Raw genomic sequence first — 22825 nt, forward strand, 5'->3', positions numbered from 1 at the left:
GCAGGGATATCGGGAACAAGTAAATCAATGGGCCTTTTATAGAATTGCCCAAGGAAATAGGATGCTGGCTGCTTGTTACTGTGATTCTCTGGGCTGGCGCTGGGTCCTAGGGCTTCACTTGTCTGGCACACAGCCGGCCTCAGCCCCCTTTGTAACACCGGAGGCTTCCTGGTTGTTCTTACAGACCACGCTCTTGTGCTAACCTGCTCGTCCCTCTTCTTTCCGGGATTCGCTCCGCTCAGAAGTTTAACCAGCCGCTGGGTCTACGAGCGAATAGGTCTGGCACCGGGTTCGTATTTCAGCCTCGGGATCTGTCAAACCGGGAGGGAGATAAGGGGGAGTGGAACTGGGGGCTACAGGCACCTCTCGGTCCAACCGTTTTCTAACCAGCTGCCCTCTCTGAACGCTTTGCTGTGGCCGCAGCGCCTCCCAGATGAAATGTCCTGTTGCCAGCTGGACACAGCAGGTAGTGTCCCGGGCCGCTAGGTCTACACTACCTGCCTGAATCGGGAGTGGCTTAAAGGAGTGGCTGATGCTTCCGAGCGGTGGGACATAATGGTGAAATGAACAAGGGGGGAGAGAGGGAGTCACCAGCATCTCTTCCCGCCCTTGAGGGGAGGGAGGGGCTGCCTGGCTCTCGGTGGTACCAGGGTGTGCGGGGGGCAGGAGGAGGCTGGCGCTGGGCTGGCGGGTAGGGACTGACTGGTGGAGCCAGCTCCCAGAGTCCACGTGAGCTCTGTGACCCCGAGGCCCCTCAGGCGCCGGCTTGTAATTTACAGGGGCCCTGCGGCTTATTAACTGCAGCCCGCAGATGATTAATGACCCTTGTTTAATGCAAACCATCCTTCTCGGGCTGCCGCTGATCCTACTCTTTCCTTGGCCCCGCAGGGGGGGGGGGTGCGGGCAGCTGAGCTGACCGTGTTGCTGGGGGGGGGGGGGCAGACACCAGTGGAACAAGGGCTGGTTTGGGCCGCAGCCCATCCCTGCTCTCCTCTGCCGGCTGCTCTGCATGTCCCTACCCCCCGCTCCCTGTTCTCCTTGCTTTGCCGGGGTCTGCCTGGCTCCCCTAAGTTGTCCTTTTCCCTGATGTCTGGCTGGCCCTTCCACTGCTACCCTTCCTCTTCCTGCTCCCCCCTTCTCCTGCCCTCCCCCACCCCCCAGCCTTCTTGTTAACCCCATCGATGTGCGCCATCTGTTACACACAGAGATGAGACCCAAGGTCCTTCCAATTGAAGGGCCAAATCTGGCCTGATTCACACCGCTGACCTCAGTGGGGTGTAAATCAGGCCCTATGGTAGACAGCTACACCCTAAGGACAGGGTGGAGAGGGGCCATACGGGGAGTCCAGAGAAGGGGAAGGGTGGGGGGAGAGGACCTCTAGGAGTTTTGTTTCTTTGGGAGGCCTTGCTGCAGGGTTTCCAGCTCTCCTGGTGAGGAGGGCGAGGGGCAGGGACCAGCAGCTGCATGCGACTGGCTGGTGGAGAGCGAGGCAGGGAGCAGGACCGGGAGGAGATGGCTGGGCAGGGGCCGCCCGAGACTGAGGATAGGGTGGAAGGAGGGAGATGAGAGGTGAAAAGGAAGGGGATGGAGATGGGCTGATGGGTTTGGAGAGGCTCCGAGAAGCTCTGGGGGCTCAGATGGGGCAGGGAAGGAGAGGCTGGAGAAGTTTGCCCTGGGTAGCTGGCGAGCTCCTGAGTTGAGGAGAGGAGAAGCCAGGAGGGGTCCAGGCCAGGAGCTCTCCAAGGTCAGGGGAAGCAGAATGTGTGGCAAGGAGGATGATAGAGGTCAGTGGTCCAGCATGACCCCTCCCCACTGCACCCTGCTATGCCTTACCCAGCTGAGCTAGGGTTGCATTTCTGTACCTGGGCATCTCATGCTCTGCCTCCGGGAATCCCAGCTCAAGGGCACCAGCTGCAGCTCAGTGATCCCGCAGGAGGCCTTCACCTAATTGCACCTAACTTATGCAAATCAATACCCCTGCCAATACATTTGCCTCTAATGAGCTGAACACTTGCAGGTTAAAACGACCTCCTCAGCCAGACCCGGACCTAATTACAAGTGACTTTCTCTCCAACGTCATCTCCTCCATTTAGATGAGAAACGCTGGGGACGGAGCAGGGGAGCGTGGAGGGGCTGCAGGTCAGAGTGAGGCGCAGCGGGGTCCACGGTCAGTCAGATCATGGTCGGAGTGGGGTGCAGGGGGATAAACAGCAGTGGTGGGTTTGCGATAATAGGTCCAATCAGAATAGGGAGCAGGCCAGACCCGGGCACGGTGGGCGGCACAGACGGGCGGGGCAGGAGAGGCTGATGTGGCAGTGTTTAGGAAGCACAGGGCAGGTCCGAGCAAGGTAGAGGGGGGCGCTGGGGGTGCAGCCTGGTATTCGGAGCAGGGATGCGGCAGCCTGCGTGGCAGGTCAGATTAGGGTAGGTTCAGAGCAGGCTGAAGGCTACGGGGGTGTGTGCTGGGCTGAGGGGCCTCTGAGGGGATTCATGACCACGATCGCACTACTCCTGCGGGTAGTGCGCTACGGGGCCCATTGTTGCACCTAGCAGCCTTATCGCGCACGGCTCTGCATCAGACCCTGTGCTCCATCTGCTGTCCCCGCTACACGGGCAAGTGGGACCCTTCTGCCCTGCACCGCTGTGCCTTGGCTTCCCCACTGAAGCAGTGGCTTGGCAAGGGAGGGCAGTCTGGGGAGCAGAGAGTGGGGTGCGGGGGGGCTGCCAGCTAGGAAGAGTCAAAGCAGGGATAGAGCTGCCCTAATGCACAGCCACAGAGAGGCCACCCTTTCCTAGGGGACCCCGCATCCCAGACACGCTCTGCAACTCCCAGGGTGGCCCTGTTTCCGTCATCAGAAGAGAGACACAGACACTGTCTGGTCCTCTCGCTGCGGGACTGAATGGGGCGACCAGACGTTCCCTCCCAGCAGTTTAGGGCCGTGCTAAGCATGAGGCCAGCCTGCCTAGGGGAGCGAAGCAGCATGAGCGATGCCCACCGTGCCCAAGCTGTGCTGCTGGCCGGGCTCTGCGGAGCGCCTGAGCTGGGGCTGGGTCCCCGAGGCTGGGAGCGAGTGCGGGTGGGTGCGGAGTCAGGCGGGGGGAGTTATTAATTGCTCGGCAATGCCATGTTACATGGCCCATTTGCAGCTTTTCCTTGTCTGTTTTGAAACTGTGAAATGAGGCGCAGTAATCAAGGAGGGTTTTAATAACCATCCCGGCTCTGACATTTAAATTACAGATGGCATTTTCAATTAAACAGGCGCTCTCAGCAGGTTTAATTTAGCTATCCGTTCTGCTCTGTTCTTTAAGTGCTTTCTTACAAACAGTGATGAATTTCAAACGCTTTCCAACAGCGGGAGTGGGGGCTGCGAGGGGGCGGCCACTGGAGAGGGACCCACGGCTGGGTGGGATGTGACAGCTACTCCCCAATATCGACTTGTACGCAAGGTCCCTCGCACACCCAGCTGCCTCCAACGCACTCGTGGTAAGTGGCTGTACTTGTGTGTGCACGACACACTCCGCCTTCTTCCCACCTTCTCCTTCCTCGCACGCACCAGACCTCACACGCCAATCCCGTGCAGTGGCCCCATGCACGCATACACCCTTATGCACACACAATCCTCTCACTCACTACTCTAAACACAGCCGGTACCCCTCCTTCCCAAATACACCCCAAGACAGGAACACTTAGACACACAAGTCCCCACCCCACCCAGTCATCATTACCTCCTCTGCACAAATGACACCCCCCCTTTCAAGCACGTGTTCCTAGCAGGAGCTCTGATATGACGTGTAACTGGACACCCACAGTTCCCATCATGTGCACACACACACACACACACACACACCCCACCACCACCACCACCACCCCCCTTGCAGATACTCACTAAGTCCCCCATACACTCCTCCAACCCATACAAACACTTCATCTGCCGGACTGCTCCATACATGCCTCACACCCCTTGCCCTCCCCCCCCCCAATATCCAAGACCCTTCCTCCAAAACACACTCTCACTCCACACGTCTCGCCCCATGCAACGGCTTCCACGCTCCCTTTCAGCCCACACCGTCCGTATAGCCCCCCCCCCCGCCACACACACATCCCCCTCTGGGGTAAACCCCGCGCTGTTGGGCCTGGGCCATCCCAGACAAGAGTGAGGCTGAGGCCAGCTCTGCTGACAGAGAGGGAGTTGGTGGGAATTATCCGGTACCACTTACTGGGCTCCCCGATGCCGGTGCTTTGCTAGTCATTGGCTGGCGACCCGAGGAGGCAGCTTTGTAAGTTTTTACAGTCCCTAGTAGCTGTAGTTTAGCTCCTAGCCCCCGGGGGCTTTTCCCCAGGGAGCCTGAGGGTGGCGAGCCCAGAACTATTGGTGGGAGCAGAGAACGGGCACTCGTGGCTTGTTTCTTTGGCTAGGGTTAAATCTGCTAACGAAACCCTCCCCCTGCACGCCCAGCTCTGCCCTGCCGGGCGCCCTGGGCTGTCATTTGGGGGGTGAGACTCTGCGAGCGGCACTCCCAGGGAAGGACGCCTCTCCTCCGCAGGTGCTCAAAGCTGCAGTTCTGGTACCTGGGGCGGGGCCTCAGGAAAGAGCCCTAGGCCCCTCCCCCTGGCCCCCACTCTGCTTGTTGTTGTTACGTTAATTCAGCCTTGGGCCCCTCAGCCCTGATTTGGAGGGTCCTTCTCGGAACATAGGGATTCCCAGCCCAGATGCTTCCGAGCTCTGCAGTGCACAGCTCTAGCAGAACATGCCCCTAGGGGAAACTGCCTCCTGACCTCCATTCATGAAAGAGTGGCTTATGCCCTGAAGCATGCGGGTTTCTACCCCTCCAGTCCTCAGCTTCTCCCCCCGCTGGCCTGGAGGGATTCCTGGGTTGCTTGGGGCATGGCTCAACCCAACGTCTGGGGAAAGGTGCTACCTCCGTGGCAGCCAATGGGAGAAAGGACTGATGTGGAATAAGGAAACTGTTGCACATTAGGGGAGCCCGGGAGAGACCCAGAGAGGTGACCCAGAGCAGAACGAGAAGATTGTTTCACAGCAGCTGTCATAGGCAGCCTCCCCCTTTCTCTCTGCTGCAAAACAGGGCTCGATAATTTCATCACCGCTAATAACATTCCTGGCGATACAAGCTAAGATAATGATAAGGGTAATTGAATCTCATGCTTCGGGGGTAAGCCGAGCTCCTGCGGGGGATCAGGAAGGGATTTCTTTCCCCCTTCCTCTGTGCCGCAGCTTTGCACAGCTGGCCACGTCGGCTGGAAGGCTTGGTGCCTTCCTTGTCCTTGGGCCTGGGCCGGGGCTGGAGGCGGGGCGCCAGCCTTGATGAACCAAATGTCCCCCGCGGCAGCGCCGGTGTCTCTCAGGGACCCTGCCCCCTCGTGCCCTGATCAGCAGAGAGGACGGAGCTGGTGTCTGCCTCACGCTGGTGCGATGCCAGGAAAACAAAGCCAGGCAGAAAATCGATCCTGTAATTGCAGACGAGAGAGGGGGGAGGATGGATGTGACTGATGGAGGCAATTGGCATTTCAGGGCTTCGGGGAGTGATTTGGGTGAGCGCCAAGAACCTTGGCTGGTACCAGCCTCTCCGTTAAGGGCCGGTGGAAATGGAAAGGGGATGGGAAGAGCCTCTCCTTTGGGAGGAGCCAGAGAAGTAATAACATTCATCTCCAGCTTCGTGCTCCCAGCTGGCTGGTGCCCCGCGCTGCCCCAGCTTTCAGCAGCTAATTGAAGCGCTAGGTTGGTTGGGCCCTATTGCTTCTTGCGAGCTGGTTGTGCAGCCGGGTCACCTTGTGCCAGGATTGCATGGCCAGCAGGTGCAGGCCACCTCAATCAGTGGCTAGGAGAGCTTCCAGGGTTGATTGGGTGCGGGTGATTCAGTAGAGGGCTCTCTTTCTGTACTGCTGAGATCTTGTGGATGGGACCTAAACCCTTGGGTCTGACCACGTGTACTTTTGTTAGGCTGGAGGGTGTTTGGTGGCTGCCAACCAGTGTTCTTTGATCCGTGGGTAATCATAGGCCTCGCTGAAGCTGCTGGGGGTGCTAGTCACCTGCATTCAGGTTAATTGACGGAGCAATTAACTGCCCCTTTGTTTAGAGAGAGAGCTGAAACAATAGAAGCCACTGCCCAAGGTTGTGGACTGCATGGGAAACCCTGAGCAAGAACAAACTCAGGGAGAATAAGAAGGGTTTCCCTGGCCTGACTGCCAACACAGGGGCTGGACCTGAGTGTCTAAGAAGCAAACAGCACCTGAAAAGGCCTGGGCAGCACTGGCGAGTATGGCTGTGGGAGGAAGCCGAGAGGGAGAAAGCTTCTTTTGGACACAGGATTGGCTGGAAGGGCACGCTTGGATTTGTGAGCAAGGGCGCTGTTCCTGTTTTGTTCCTACTGTGTTCAGAGAAACAGGACTTTGTGTACATTCTTTGTCAATAAACAATATTGCATCAAGAATATACCTGCCTCAATGTATCCTCCTAATGGAAACAACCCAGCAAGGCTCCGAATATTGGTGAACCGCTTGGACCGAGGGACAAAATCATGAAAGAGCCCATGGCATTTTTCACAAGAGATGGCGTGTTAACGTCAGTATCCTGGCCAAACTTCAACTCAGGTCATTGCATCCTGTCCATTTAAATGACTCGTTCAGTTTCAACTGGATACTTTATTTTTCTTCACATCCTGTCTCAAACTCATGCTTTATAGATGCACATATGAGCAGCTGTTTTCACCTGGAACTAGCCAAATGTGGGAAAGGAATGCTTGTGAGTGATATTTGAATTTTGCAATAACTGTATCTCACCTGTGTCCAGGCCCTTTGGCATTCACATCCTGCAAAGGAGTTGACTCATAGGAACATGTGGTGAAACAGGGAATTTTAAGCGAACGCTTCTGGATATTCACAGAATGAAAATGTCAAATTCGTCATTGCAAATGACAGCACTGGAAACCGGGGATCCAAAGAGTTCCACTGATCCAATCAAGGGTCTGGAAACCTACCACCTGACCTACACGTTCAATCAAATTGGGATGAATTTCATATACAAGAAAGCGCAGGCCAAAAATCCTTCATGGAAATTATTCAGCAAATAATTGTGAATAACAAAATTTGCACCAACCCCCCCCCCCCCGATTCACAAACAGGGATAGAAGGCAAAATTCATTTAAATAAATTCTTTTGTTCTGCATTTTTCTCCCAACTCTCACTCCACCCCAGAGGTGGCTGCAGTTCCACAGCCTATGAAGTGATCTTGTGTTGTTCCTTAGTGACTTCAAAGCAGTGTTGTGTGCTTCATGATTTCTCTTATGCTGGTTGGGAGACGTGCAGCATTTTGAGCTGCTGGGTTGAAGGGCGTTAACGAAGTGCGTGATGATGTTCGTCAGAAATGAAGACCATGATGATGTGACTCAGTTCAATGAGTTCTTCCAGCCTCATTTCAGAGCACTGTGATGGGGAAGGTGGTACGGGGGCAGGGAGGTGGAGCAGAGACTATCAGACTGGCACAGAGTCACATGCTAGCACGTGTTCATCCATTCCCCTCTATCTAGCAAAGTATGTATATCCCCCCCACGCCCACACGTTACTGTAATATCTGAGCGTCCTCACAACAGCCCTCTGAGGCAGGCCAGTGCTACAATCCCCATTGTACAGAGGGAAACTGAGACACAGAGAGACTAAGTGACTGGCCCAAGGACACACCGGGAGTCGGTGGCAAAACAGGGAATTGAACCCAGGTGTCCTGAGCTAGCATCCCAGATCATCCTTCCACTCCCCCGTTGTTTCCTGCTGTGCAGTGAGGGAAGGATCTTAGTACACAACCAGCTCTGCATGCACCATCTGGAATTCCCCTTAGCTGGGTGAATGGAGGAAGGACTTCCAGATATCTTCCTCCCCAGGTGAAGACCAACCTCCAGCATGACCTGAGCTCTCAGTGAAGTTCTCTTCCCTTGTGCGGCGCTGAGACATGAGCCAAGGGACGTTGGTGGTGTCGAGCACGTACTCCGGTACCAAACATCTGAGAGGGGATCGTATTGAGCTGGCCAGGACCAAGCCAGCCAGAGAAGAGCCTCAACTTGGAATGGCCCAGTGCGGGGATCTAGCCTGGGGACGATTGCTGGACCCAGGATGCTGTCACGGAAGCACAGAGACATTAGGACGCTCCAGGACCCTCACCTGTCCCGAACCTGAGTTGAGTCTTGAGATCTGAGTGGATGGTCCAGCTGTTCTCCCTCTGAGCCCGGCACAGGCCTGCATATGCCTCTCACGTCTCCTGGGCTACTCGACTGCTCTTTCCAATCCAGAGTGCCTGTTGGTGGGCAGGCGATCTGGAGTTTCCAGAAGAAGGGCACCGAGCTGAATTGAGCTTTTCCTGGAAGAAGCGGCCGACAGGGCGTCGGGGTTCATTTCTCCCATTAGCAGCTGTAAATTATTCATGATCCTTCCCTGACCCAGTGCTGGGCAAAGGGTCTCCAGTTCATTATTTACTAATCCCATCAGAAGCTTTAAGTGTTTTTTGGAAGGCTCTCTTTAGGAGCAGGAGAAGTTTCTCCCTCTAGAGCTTGATTCAGGGAGTTGCTTGGCACGTGCAGTTGTATTATTTATTCCTCCTAAGGAGGCTGCTGGAGTTGATTTACAAGGAAGGCAGCCAAAGGAAAAGGCCCCAGCCTTTTGGGAGCGTAGCGTGCTGGGTCTGCTGTGGCTAAGAGCAGCTTAGGTGGCCAGCGTGCTCATCTGAAGATCCACCATGTTGGTTAGCTTGTGACTTGATTGACTGATAGTGGCTAGACTCAACTCAGAGGGGAAGGGAAGGAGTTAGTGTCCATAATAGTTGCAGAGAGCATGTTGGGAAAGGCACATATGAAAAAGAGTAGACATAGGCAGACATTTTGTTGTCGTCTGGCAGCCAGGGAGAAGATTGCTCTGGTTAATGTTGATGAGAAGATCTATGTTACTGATTAACTCAGTGTCCGGGATCTTGGTGTAAGAAACTCTAGGATTTTTGTGGTCAAAGCCTGGTGTTTTCATGGACACAGTGGGATCTGCATTCTCCTTTTAGTTTCCTTCTTTGGCGTTATTTCACATTCATGCAGTACAAAATCTGGATTCTTACAGCATCTGCTTGCAGTACTCAGATTTTCTTGCCGGGCACCTTGGCGTGGGCTAGCTACTCTGCCTGTTGTGAGCAAGGGTCTAAAGCTTGGTTGTCTGTTCCAATGAAGTGGTTAAATCTGTACATGTGCATTACCTACACGTGTACATGGACCCATGTGTGCAGGCAGTCATGGGCGTACACGCATGCTGGCAGCACATTCAATCCATTCTTTGACCTGGCCTTCCTCTTTTTTCTCTCTCCCCCTCCTTTCTACATCTCATTCCAGCCCCAGTGGGTTGAGCAAACACAGCCATTATAAACGGCTACCTTCATTCTGCGGAGGCCAGGCTATTTTCTATTGGAGCTAATTGTCCTTATCTAGCGATTTGCAGATACACATTTGGTAATTTCATAAGGTGGGAATGTGATAGTCTGGAGCAGCTAATTGGTCTACAGTGGTCTCCGAGGCCAGCTTCAGACTCTTGATTACCTGTGTGGATGAGCCAGGTAATTACCGCTCTGCATAATGAGGAAGGCAGGCCTTCCATAAGAATAAGCTGGCTGCGGGGTTAATGAGTCAATTTGAAGGTGCTCTCCCAAGTCAGTAGAGAGGAATGAATCACAGAGCATCAATTGCTCTGGAGGGGTCAGAACCTGAAAACCAGCAGCGTGGCCTAATGGGAGGCGGGTCGAGAGACCTGGTTGTATTCCCAGCTCAGCTGTGTGGCACTTTGCCTCTGTTTCCTCTCCCACCCTTTAGTCTGGTCTACTTAATCTGTGCTGCAGGAAATCTCTGACTATGTGTTCGTACAGTGCCTGGCACAATGGGACCCTGCCCTCCATTGGGGCCTTTAGATGCTGCTGAACTACACAGTATTACTAATATTAAATACTGCCAAATAAAATAAAGTGGGCCTGAAATCCACACCGCTTCCCCTGCAATAAGAACATGTTGGTGTGATTGCCGTGATCTAGCAGGCTGAGCAAGCCCAGCTGGAACGGGTACGGTGGGGACAACAGGACATCCTAGTTATGAGATCCCGGCTGTTAGCAGGGTTTAAAGCAAAGCTACGTTGGTTGAAGACCGGGGTCAGGAGGGGCCTAGTTCTCTGTGCTGCCTTGCGCCTTTGCCTTGCTGTTTACACATGTGCAAAGTGGGTGTGAACCCCTCTCCCTGGCGGAGTGGAGAATTCTGGTGTGGGTAGCATCTTGCATCTGCTTTGCAGAGGCATACATGGGCAAAATGTGTGTGTCATCCCTCTCTAGTGATAGTTCTGCTAGAGGATAATTACCTACTACTACTGCTAGCTAATGGAGTCGCTCCTTGAGCGCCAGTGGCAGAGGTCTGTGCTGCAACAATGAGGACATGGGGAGGTTGTTACAGCTACCCAAGTTACGGGGTAGTGGAGGATGGTGCTCATGGAGCGAGTGTGCCCATGCTAGGGTGTTAGCATTTGTCCTGGGCGGGGGGTGGGAATTGTATTCCAAGCACTGTGTGTATTATTTTCTGTTTCTTTGAAGCTGCAGGTTAGACTGACTGACTGAATAAGCTTTTAAGCCCCAATCTCCATAATTAAACAGGTAGAACGGAATCGATTCCGGTCGGTGTCATTAGAGATGGATGTTCCTCTTCCAGAGCTGTTGGCTGCAGGCAGAGCAGGATGTGGAGGGCCGGAAAAGGGGGCTGGCAAGTGGGTTAAAAAGGAATCCGTGTCGGAGGCAGGAACTGGAAAGCAGACCTGCTGAGCGGCTTTCTGGCAGGTACCCAGCGATTTAATGATGTGGTTAACATCTCAATAGCGGGGTGGCGTGTTTGCGGAGGAGGGAGAGGGCACCAGCCCGTTGGGATTGATGGAACTTGTCGGAGGTTAAACATTTGCAGGAGATTCACGCGCTCAAGCGACCCAGCCATCAGCACGGCCATAAGCCTCAGAGACCCAGGGACACTCCCAGGACCTGGCCCTGCAGTGCAACAGCAGCTATGCACCCCAACTCTGCCTCTGCGCCTCAATATTAGCCCGGCACCCTTAGACACTATCTGGAGTAACACACAATTCTGGCCTACACCCTAATGTTATCCCTGTACCAGGAGCCCTCCCACTCCCCATCTGGCCCCTTTATACCGTAGCAAAATATTTTCCAAGGCGAGCCCGGCCTCGCGCCCTGCACGCAAGGTGGCAGAGGTGACTATCGGTGCAGGGCAAGACTTGTCAAACCCTAGTGATTGCTTGGGGGCTGGCGTGGCAACTCATGTGCCAGGCCCGGTCCCCTTACTGGTATGGCAGCAGTCCTGCCTCCGCTCTCTAGCCTGCCCTAGCAGCTTGGAAACCATCCTCGGAGCAGGCGCTGCCCGCTCCATCAGGACTTTACCCAGCCGCGAGACAGACAGATGCACATGCCTGCAGCCTGCATCTGTAGAGGAGCCCCAGCCCCGAGAAGAACCTGTGTGTATGGCCCTGGGAACTTGGATCACACCAAGGTACCTGAAATGGCACAGCCAAAAGGGAAATCCCATCAGTGCCAACCCAGTTGCTCCATTCCCTTCCCAAAGGGGTAGCACTGTGGCCCACAGCACAGACGGGGGCATCATGAGACGTAGGCTCTGTTTCTGACTCTGCCGTTGACTCCTTGCATGACCTTAGGCAAATCTGACTCAGTTATCCCATCTGTAACATGGGCATAATGGGACTCGCCCTCCTTTTTAAAGTGCTTTGAGATCCTTGGATTGAAAGGTGCCATGGCTGTGCTAAGTGCTTACTGTGACAAATACCATTCCCCTCTCTTTGCCTCCCACCATCCTTGTGCTGCTGTCCTATGACTCGGGGGAACTTGTCCAACTTTCTGATGATGGTTTCAGCCACAAGAGGAGGGGAGCTTATCTGTGACAAAAAAGACAGCCTGGAAGCCATTAGGCCCAGCAGAGCACAATTGCCACCTGCCCCTTCTGCCTCTCCCATCCCATGACCATTAGAGGTAAAGGAAAGCATCTGCAACAGAAGGATTTAGAGGCAGCCTGGCGTTCTGGGTTTCAGCATAGCTGTCATCAGTAAAACAGCAGGAGCGCCGCGTCTTGGTCTGCAGTGACGCTCTCTGGGGACCCGGGTCAATTGCCTGCCCGTGCTGCCGCGTGGGAGAGAGAGGGGAACCGGCAGCTTTGATGATTCATGCAGGTCAAAGGTCTGCACAGCCATCTGCTCGCTCGCTGGCATGTGTCGATGGAAGGCCACTGCAGCAGCTGCAAGCTGCGGAGAGGGGATCCAGAGCGTTTGCTGTTGTCCGGATCCTCTGGCCGGCTCGGCTGGCGACGGGAGAATCTTCACCGGCATCTAGAGATGGGGTTAAGCACCTAAACGGTTCAGAGGCTTATCAGGACCCAGCTGAGTAATGTGTAGGGCGTGGCGGGGGTGTGTGTGAGAGTAATAGCGCCGCCCAGTGGCTCCTCCGCAGAGAGGCCAAATGACCAGCCGCTGCTAGCGGCTAAAGGCCATCTTTAGCGGAGTACTCCTGTTCTTTTTGCGGATACAGACTAACACGGCTGCTACTCTGAAACCTGTCTTCAGCAGAGCTGCCCCAGCCACGCGAAGAGGCAACCTGCCTCTCTCTGCCTGTTCTGAATACCGCCAGCCACCCCTGCTCTGGCGCTCTGGCTCTGCAGAGGCCTGCAATGACAGGCCACTGCTGTGAGGAAGCTCGCCCCCTGCTGGAGTTCCCGCTGTCACAAACAGGGCACTGCTGCCAGGAAGCTTACGCGATAGTTTAAAAATTCCCAGGCGAGCTGGAGTTAAAGCAGCAATTTGATGCTTACCCCCTCGCCCCGCAAAACCCTTTACATGGGGGAGGCAATTCGTTTTTGTCAGGGTCCAAATTTCTTGGTCAAGGTGTAGTCAAGGTCCGGACTCCAGAGAAGAAGAAAATAAAAAAAAAAATCCAAACAACAATAAAGATGATCATAAGTAAATAAAAAGATTTCAGGGTCTGTTCAAAAGGGTCTGGCCCAGAGGCTGCCTATGGACTACCCCTTAGAACAGACTTAAAAAATAAACCCCTCAGCCCTTGAGCCCCAAGGATATTTAGAGCTAAAATTAAGGGTAAATGAAACCCATCCATTGGAATGGATCCAGTTAATGGACCCAGGTTACCTTAACTCAGCATGTGGAGACAGGACCTGAGAAAAATCAGAAATTCAGAGACTGCCTTCTCCATCTGTAACACACAACTTTAGCTTGCTCGTGATCACAAACTCAAATGCCTTACTCTTCGTTGTATGGCAGTTGGGCCGACTTTGCCTTTCTTCATGGCTGTTCGTGCACCACAGGTGGGGGGAACATGGACTGTACCATCTTGTTTAGCATGGGCTGGTTGGCTAGGAAGGATGGTCTAGTGGGCAGGGCACTGTCCTAGGGCTTCATAGACCTGGGTTCAATTCCTGCCTCAGCCACAGACTTCCTGTGTGACCTTAGGCAAGTCACTTAATCTACCTGTGCTCTGACCTCCATCGGTGAACTGGGGTACCCCCAGCAACTTTTCACCGGGTGTGCACAGCTACATTCACCCTGTAATGGCGGATTGGCTACTGTCCCAGAGGGCTAGGCCTGCCATCCTGCTCTGGGCGTTTGTGACATGGAACCACCAGGCCAAATTTCAGTGAGTGGCATTGTGACCTAGCGTACAGGATCCCAGCACCGCTCAGGTCTGGCCCAGCGCTGGGTTGTAATGGCAGTCACTGAAATTTGGCCCTGCGGCCCCGCCATCATGACAGAGGGGCTGCGGGGCTAAACCTGAGTGGCATTGTGACCCTGCGTGCTGGGTTGCGATGCCAGATGGATTGAGGGTCCTCTGAAATGGGGGGTTGGGTCAAACTGCCCCTTTAGCCCCCACTCCGGGCAGCCCTGCCCTCACATCAGTGCCCCTCCAATGGTATGTACCAGGGTAACGTGCATACAGCTGCTGGCGCCCTGGGTAATACGTCTCCACCTGGAGGGGGGAGGAGCTTATGAGGAGAGAATCCACTGATTGTGAAGCACTCAGATACTCTGGTTATGAGGGACATATAAATACCTACCAATCAAGGCAAGCTAGACAAACGCTCTATTGAGGGCAGTCATTCCCCACAGCTCACTAAAGGCCTGTCATGTGAAGTCTGGGCATGCTCCGCACAGAGGATTCCAAGTCGCTAATGTAGCTTTAAAGCTCTTGTGTCTACCTGTATGAGAATCCCCCAGGGCACAATTAGTGCATTGTCCTCAGTACTGGAGACTCACAGGCATGAAGGAAATTTCACATATTGGTGAAATTCCACCCGCGTAACAATGGGAGGCTGGCCGAGCCAAAGCCTATTAAATTGAATGGAAGTCTTTCCTTGTTGGCGTCAATTGGCTTTGGCTCAAGCCCGAAGTGGGCAGAGTTAAGGTGAAATTCAGCACTTTCACACCCTGCCTTGCCTGGCTTTTCAAGGGTTGTTTTTTATTGATCAACTACAGCCTTCTTGCATCGATTTTTACCCTCCTGTATACTCTCTGCCACTTTAATAAAACGTGACCTAACACGGGCACAGCGTAAAATCTGTGGGCTGTATCTAGCTTATTGTCTGCCCTATAACCAGCCCGGTGTTCCACTGAGCCAGGGTAGCCGGGATGCAGGAGGGTGTGATGCGTTTGCATGCACATGCCCTTCTGCAAAGCACTGGCCTTACACCACTGCCTGCTTTTTAAATGTTGCTTGGAGACCAAACTCAATTTTATCTAACTCAGCTAAATCTGCGGTGCAGAATTCATGGCGTGAGCAGAAAGGACGGTAGGGGGTTTTTTATTATTATTATTTTCAAGGGTTTTTTTTTTCTTTTTACGAGGAATAATTCATTTTTCTGCTGTTTGAAGATGGCAGTAATTGATCTAGGGCTTTGCAGCTTGCCTCCCAGAATGGTTTCATTCTTAATGTAGGAATAAAACTCTGTTAGGTCAAATACACGGCAATAAATACAAGAAGCACATTAGCTTTAATATATTGGATTATTCCACTTGGTGGTGACGAAAAAACCAAGATCTAATTCCCGCGGCAACGCAAGCAAAGAAAATCACTTTCCCTGCCCATTTTTCACCTCCTAAGTCATTTTTGTCTGTCAGTGCGAGCGCTGCGGGCCTCGAATGGGCTCCATTTTTTATTTTTTTTTGAACCAGTGTGAAAGAGAGAAGTAGTTCCTCTAACTCCAACTAAATCGGCCACAAATTCACTCAGCGCCTTTTATTTCTGGCGGTTATGGATTCCCTCTCTGGCAGGGCACTCGGTGCTGTCAAGGCCGCAGGAGTGGTGATGAACTGAACAGGTGTTTGCTTGGCTGAACTCTGCCACTGTGGTCAGGCATGGGAGAGTGACTACGAGGTGGGCGTTCTCCTCTCTCTTCCCGACCCACCAGTGCCTGCTGCGACGCCAATGCCATAGGACCTCTTCTTGTGCCAGGATCTGTCATCCAATGCTACTGGCTTCTATCCGGTGCCACGGTGCTCCAGGCCATCGGCTTCCACCAGAGGCCACCATCCTGTACCGCCATCTGCCACTGCCGTCGTCTTTCTCTACGTGCCGTCTGCTTCCATCACACGCCACAGTCCTCACACGCCACGTTCTTCCATTGTCTCCCATGACGTGCCATGGTCTTCCACTGCCAGTGTCTCATCAAATGCCATAGTCTCTGCAGGCCCTTATGCCATGGTTTTGAGTGATATCTAAGGGAAGCAGTGGTTTCGGGTCCATCTTTTACAGTGCCAGAGGACCTGCGCCCCTATTTCCCGCCAGTTACCTGATAACACGACAGGAGAAGGGGGAAATGCCAAAAAAGCCAGGCTGGAAACTTCTCATTACATCCTGCCATCTTTGCACGGCGGGTGAGAAACCTCCCTCCCTCCAGTTCCATTTGCACAACCCCCGATGGTGAGGGATGCCTGGGACGCTGCCTGGGGCAGGGGCCACGTGGCTAAAAGCTTCTTTGCATTAAATTCATCCATCCTGCCAGACTTATCGCTACACCAAAGCAGGCCACCTCCACCTGGTCCCTCTCTGCCTGTATTTGTCTAAGATCAGACTCCACAGTCATCCTGCTGGCAATTAATTGGCTTTTGTTCAGCAAGAGTGAACAAGATCTCATCTTAATCTTCTTCATTATTTCTCCTTGTACGGCAGAGTCAACACAAGATTAGGTTTAATTTACAAAAAAAAAAAAAAAAAAAAAAAGCGAAGTCATTACTCATATCTGGATCAGGATGTTATCTGCTTCGCTTTGCAATACACAGTGTGGCAATGTGAACAAGAGGAGCTGCTCCTGGCCACAGGACCCTTGGGGGGTTCCACTCAAGTGGCTCTGAGATTTCCCTCCCAGCCCCCTTGGGAAGCTCCAGCTTCCAGGGGAGATTAATCCGTTTCCCAGAGACGGGAGGCTTGGCACAGCAGAGACATTCTGCTCTGATCTCCTGGGTCTGCCGGTGGTGGAGAGCCCTGGGGATGGAGCGGTGGAAGGCAAGAAGGTGAACTGAGACAGACTCTACCTACCTGATAAAGGATCCTCAGGGATATGCCCTGCTCTACATCCTACTGCACTGCCTCATCGCAGCACAAGCAGGGCTGGCTTCCACCAAACAGCCCCTCCGATGTGCCCCCCTCTGCCCTGGGCTAGAGAAACTCCCTTATGGGTGAGAGGTGAGTTTAGTCTTTGCCCTCCCAAGCGGATGCCACCCGTTAGGGTGATGGGGTTTAGGATGTGAGCGCCTGCCCACAGGGCAGAGTGGCCCTGGGGAAAAAACCAACTCCAAATGTAGGTAGGTCTGGTTTGGCTCAAGGTAACTCGAAGTAGGGGAGACGCCACTGATAGGCATTCCCGACAGGTGCTGTCTGGAGTGGTCCTGTCGCGAGGGATCCAAAGGGTTGGGAGGTTGGCTTCAGAAGTCAAGGAGTTCTTGGTGTGTGTGGGTGTGGGTGTGTGTGCATGCCGGGGGGAGCAGCTGTAGAGATTCCCACGTGCACACACACACATTCTCTCTCTCTCTCTCTCTCTAATCTTAACCAGTCAGTTTCAGGCCCCGGCGTAGCAGAGATCTGGCACGACAAGCATCTCTCTCCCACCCCGGTGGCCCACCAGACAATGCTGCCTGCATCTCCGCGGAGCACAGCTCCCAAGTGCTACCTGGGAAAGTGTCTCATTACCGAAAACCCACTTATCTCCACTGGGGGGATCATTGAGGTGCTCCCCTACACTGTGATTGAACACGTCCCCAGCCTCCCATCAGCCTGGCCCGGCTCTGTGCACTGATTTCTGTCGTCCCCTCGAGAGGGACAGGTGGCTTTGCTGTGTAATGGATCTTTTATTCCCTCAAGCAGAGCAGCGGTGACTGGATAACTTTGGGATGCTCAAAGGAGGTTATCCAAGGGCACGTGTACTGTATCCAGGACTCGGGCTTCAGCATGCATTTGCCTCAGCGGGCGTCTCGCCAATAGGCCAGGCCCAGCGCCACTGGCTGCGTGAGGGCAGGCGAACGGCAGCTGGCAATTGGGATGTGAGTGAGAAGTTTTGCGGTTGAGCTCGACCCGCGGCTTCTCTCTCTCTCTCTCGTGCTAGCTAAGCTCCCTTTTGCCACCCGCCCTGCTGAGCAGAGCTGGGCAGACCATTGATTTTGCAGTTCAGGGAGTGAAATGAAAAATCACATCAAATCTATCGAGTTGCCAGGCTTGGTTTTTTTCTCGCCAAAATGAAAAACTACAAACTGTTGTCCCGGGTCAAAAGAAATATTTTGTGTCAGCCGAAAGTTGTGTGTGTTTGGAGGTCACGTAGGTTGGGGCGGCTTTTAAATCTAACAAAATGTCCAAATGAAATTGCTTTGAACCAGGACGTTGTTTCAAAATGAAAAGTTGAAACGTTGTATTTCCACAAGGTCCAAAGGAAACATTTCAACTCCTTTGGGGGGGGGAAAAATTGGGGGTGGTGAAACTATTGGCTGAATTCCACCCAACTTTGCAAATCGTTTGTCGACCCAAAACTGCCCTTTTCAGGGAATAAACTATTTGTCTGAATAATTTCACCCAGCTCTGCTGTTAAGTGCCCCAGAAAACCATCTGCATCAGTGTAGCTGCTCAGAGCCACTCCTCCGTCAGGCCCCAAGACAGCTAGGCTAAAGGGCCTGCATTGGGAGGCAATAAAGCACCCACCTGGCTCTCCCCCCAGTACCCTGAGCCTTAGTATACCCCGAGTCCGTGTCTCCCTCCTGCATAGCCAGGACCTTTGGGTTGAAGTGCGATATCAAACCAGTGCAATCCATGTCCTGGTGAGTGTGTGGTCAGACTCTAACTAACCCTCTGAGTCTGGGTATAAATCAAAGGCAGCAGGCTCTGTGCAGATCCCTATGGGAACCAGTTGATGCCTCAGCTCGTGATGCAGTCGCCAACCAGCCTAGCGCTCACACATCCAGTATCGACAGAGACGTCTGTGGGTCCCGAGCAGAGGCACTGAGAAGAAACCCAAAGGCAGGCGTCCTGTAGGTGCTGTCTGTCAAACTGGGTGTGTATAGAGATGAACATGGCACCATAGGCAGATCAGTCTCCCACGACAGGTACAATCCAGAGAATGACTTAGACTGGCCACACCCAGCTGTGATTTTTGCCAACTCAAGCAAGGTCATGGGTCAGTTCTTTGAGTGGGGACCTCTAGCGAAAAGCCGGGTGCTGCAGAAGTAGTGCTGGTGGTGGAGTAGACAGTCCTTTTACTACCGCATGCTGTCAAACCAATGCCCTAGCATAGCGCGAGGGTGCCGTGCTGCTGGAGTTGAGTGGCTTGACCTGTGGTCAACAACACTCTCGCTGCTCTGTCTTTGGAAGAGTGAGATGTTAGCCAGGATGCTGAGATTCAGTTCTGGCTGGGTTAACTGGGTCATTCAACTTCCCCTGTACATTTGAACTAAATGTAATATAGTCTTTCCCTTCCTGTGCTAAACAGCTGTGTGGCGTTGAAGTGTTCCGCACCAGAGATGGCTGCATTCTTGAACAGGGAAAGCACGATTGCCCTTAGGTTAGTAAACAGCTTTGGGATTCGTTTGGCTGAATATTCTTTTAAAATTAGGATGGGCAGAAGAAAAGGAAACGGCAGAGGCCAAGCGACGTCTGGGGGGGGGGGGGGGGGAGACCAGCTTCAGGAATTGGAAACCGGAATCAAAATACAGCATTACATTTAAAACATCTTAAATTCTTCCAGGTACTTTACAGCGCAGTGTTAACAGCTCCCAAGGAAAACCGGAGAGCTAGAGTCCTGCTTCACTGAAGCTACAGCCAGAGCGCCCCCTGCTGGCACTGGTGCATTATAACGACCCCTGCCTTGGGCTATTAACGCACAGCAAAACTGGGAATATGGAGAAAATGGCGAGAGTTTGGCTGAAATCTTGGCGCTGTTGAAGTCCCTGGGAGTTTTGCCTTTGATTTCAATGGGGCTAGGATCTCATCCCCGGCTTCGGAGAGACTCAAGGACGGAGAGTCTGGAGGATTAAACCCCCCCAGCGCTCCAGCCCTCAAGAGCACGTGGCATGGAAGTAATAATGCCTTTATACCGCTGCTTTCCCGGGATTCTTAAAGCACTCCACAAAGGTGGGAAAAGCGTCCTTAGCCTCACTTCACAAATGGGGAAACTGAGGCACGGTGCAGGAAAAGTGAGTTGCCCAGTATCTCAGGGAAAATCTGGGGCAGGGCTAGGGACAGAATCCAGGTCTCTTGACTCCCAGTACCCTGCTCTAACCAGCAGGCTACACTGAGATCCCCAGAAAGGACAGCAGGGGATGGACATGTCCGGGCTAGGGCGCAGAGGTCGGGGGAGCTTGGCACCAGAGTGGAAGCATATCCTGCAGCTGCCTCAGAAAGCCATTTCATTTAAAGAGAATCAATCTCCTTAGGAAACTGACTGAAGCAATTGAGCTCGAGAAATGCCAGATCGATTTCCCCTCTCCTCCTCCAGTTTCTCCCCCCCGCCCCCCGCCCAATCCTGAATCCAGGCAGGGGAGCAAACTCCTCCATCTGGCCACAGAACCCCCCTGTGGATAATAATAGCTGCTTCGTGTAGAAAATTCAATTAGGCCCAACAAAGAGATGAATGTTAGTGCTTCCTCGGCAGGCCCCATCCGGTTCTGTTCTGTTCCTCCGCAAGTGGCTAACTGCAGGGGCTGTTATGAAAGAACCCTTTCAATTCTCATGGCATTTATAGCTAGGGCTGGCTGGAGAGGGCTTTTCAGAAAGGAAAACGACCGTGGGGCTCTAGCCCGGTGATTGGCCATTGTGTGCCTCAGATGCCACTTACGAGATGGGACACCAGCTGTTGTGGCTGGCAAGGGGTTGAATATAGGCCGTGTCTAGTGGTTTTCTCCTGGCGTCTCCCTGAGCGGTTGATGGGTTCGTTAAAGGTGAACTGTCTTGCCAGAGAAAGAAGGGGGTTAGTGCCGGTTTCCTGGCCACGTTTGGGGACCTGTATCAGAGGGGTAGCCGTGTTAGTCTGAATCTGTAAAAAGCAACAGAGGGTCCTGTGGCACCTTAGAGACTAACAGAAGTATTGGGAGCATAAGCTTTCGTGGGTAAGAACCTCACTTCTTCAGATGCAAGTCTTGCATCCTAAGAAGTGAGGTTCTTACCCACGAAGCTTATGCTCCCAATACTTCTGTTAGTCTCTAAGGTGCCACAGGACCCTCTGTTGTTTGGGGACCTGTTGTTCTGCTTTCCTAAAATCGACCCCCTCATTCATCCCCTTCTCCCGCAGGTTCCAGCTAGAGACAGCAGACTTCTCCATTTCCTGACGTTGTTGCCGAGGGCTTGTTCAATAGCAACCACGTTCCATCCCAGAGGTGGCTGCAGCGTAATTTGTGGGTTAAAGGCACCGTGTGAGTGTGAGCTGCCATTACTCCCCTGGCTGCTCTTGGCCTGGGTACAGGCAGGTGCTTCACTCCTCCAGTCCCGGTTTAAAAGTAGGTCTGTTCCAGAACGGCAGATGGTGGGGTGCAATCAAGTCTGGGGAGGAAGACTTTGGTGTTTCTGAGCGTTGATGTTCCAGTAATGACAGGGTTTTGTATTTATTTTAGCGGGGTGGTGAGTTTGTTTAAGGGGAAAAAAACAGAAGACCGAAAGAAAGAAAGAAGAACAAAAGTAAAACTGAGACGTCTTTAACACAATCACCTCAATTTAGGTATCCTTAGTAGACACATCCTTAAGTGAGGGGCCTTTAATCCAGCCATCCTTAACGGGCATGTCCTTAACTGAAGTATCCTTAGCTCTTCCATTTGGAATCATCCCCTCCATTTATTCAGTGGGAAAGGTGGGAGGGAGTTGCTGGAGGGCGCGCCTTGGTTTCCCAGGAGGCAGGGGCACAGTGTAGCAGCTGTGGGGGGGTTCTTGGACCATGGAGGGAGGGAAGCTGAAGCAGCAAGGGACGGAGTGGAAGAGGATGCAGGCACAGAAGGATCCGGCTGAGAGGGACTCAGGGAGACTGTTTGCTGGCTGACACGCTTCACCCAGCTGCCGCTGCACCAGCTGGTTGAGGGGAGTAACTGCCATTGGATAAGCGCTTGGGGTGAGGAGGAATTTATCAAAGCTGACTCTGCTGTGGGCATTGGGTAAGGCAGTGTGGTTGAGGTGATAGGACACTGGACTGGGACTCAGGACACCTGGGTTCCATTTCCAGCTGGGCCACTGACCTCCAGGGTGACCTTGGGGAAGTCGCCTCTGTGCCTCAGTTTCCCTCTTCTGTAAAATGGGCTTTGTAACGTGCTTTGAGAGCTGCTGATGGAAAGTGCTATTGTAAGCTCTTCGGGGGCCGGGCCTGTCTTTGTATAACACTTAGCACCGTGGGGCCTTGGCCCATGACTGGGACAGCTAGGCACTATGGTAATACAAGGAATAGGTGGTGCTGCTATTTACAGAAAGGGACAGGAAACCCTTTGGTCACTGAAGCTGTCCATGACTCAGCACTTCAGTGGCACAGTGGTGTTTAAGGGTGAAGGCCCCTCTGCTCCTCTGTCATGGGTACATTAACTTGCAGTGGGGCCCACGGTGGTCTGTTAGCCCAAGGAATGACACTGAAGCCTGTTACATGGGGCAGCCCAAGGATCCAGGCATGCTCAGTTGGCCTAGTAGATGTGAGTTGTGAACTGGGGGACACTTGGATCTCTGAAGAGAGGGGTGGGTGGGGGGGTCCTTGGGGAAGATTTCATTGTTGGCTGCAGGAGCCAGGTGTGGGGGGCCGGCTGCAAAGCAGTGGTGCTGGAACACTTTTTAGAGTGGGGGTGCTACGCCCGTCCCCCCACCCCCGCTGCACCTTAGAGCTGGGGCCAGGAGCAGGGCCATGGCTCTGGGAGGGGGGGATGCAGACAAGGATAAGGGACGGGGCCAAGGCTGGGGCCACAGCTGGGGGCAGGGGCAGAGCCCAAGGCATGGGGCTGGCAGCCGGGACCCCACATGCAGGGCCGGGAGCAGAGCCCCCAGGTGCAGGGCCAGCAACCAGAGCCCTGCATAGAACCTGGGGGTGCAGCGGCACCCCCTGCACCTGTGCTGCAAAGGGGGGCAGATGAATAGCATTTAGAACAGACACAAGGGGCAGGATTTTCAAAAGTGCCTAAGGCCATGTTGGCGCCCCCAGCGGCACTGCTCTGGTGAAGAGTGGACGCTCCTATATCGACAGGTGGGTTTTTTCCGCTGACGCAGTTAACCACCTCGCTGAGCGACGGGAGCTG

At 53.5% G+C, this 22825-nt stretch overlaps 1 protein-coding gene and 1 long non-coding RNA gene across 2 annotated transcripts in view; both read left to right on the forward strand.

The window, feature by feature from the left end:
- Nucleotides 1-22825, forward strand: part of LOC101947758 (F-box only protein 6) — a 125757-nt gene that overhangs the window by 81308 nt on the left and 21624 nt on the right. The gene's annotated exons all lie outside the window — the stretch shown is intronic.
- On the forward strand, nucleotides 18999-21240 carry LOC135976938 (uncharacterized). Its single transcript, XR_010594205.1, has 3 exons — nucleotides 18999-19134; nucleotides 19318-19703; nucleotides 20860-21240. It is a non-coding gene; the product is annotated as an uncharacterized LOC135976938 (long non-coding RNA).

This window comes from Chrysemys picta, chromosome 21 (genome assembly GCF_011386835.1).
Source record: "Chrysemys picta bellii isolate R12L10 chromosome 21, ASM1138683v2, whole genome shotgun sequence".
Taxonomy (NCBI): Eukaryota; Metazoa; Chordata; order Testudines; family Emydidae; genus Chrysemys; species Chrysemys picta.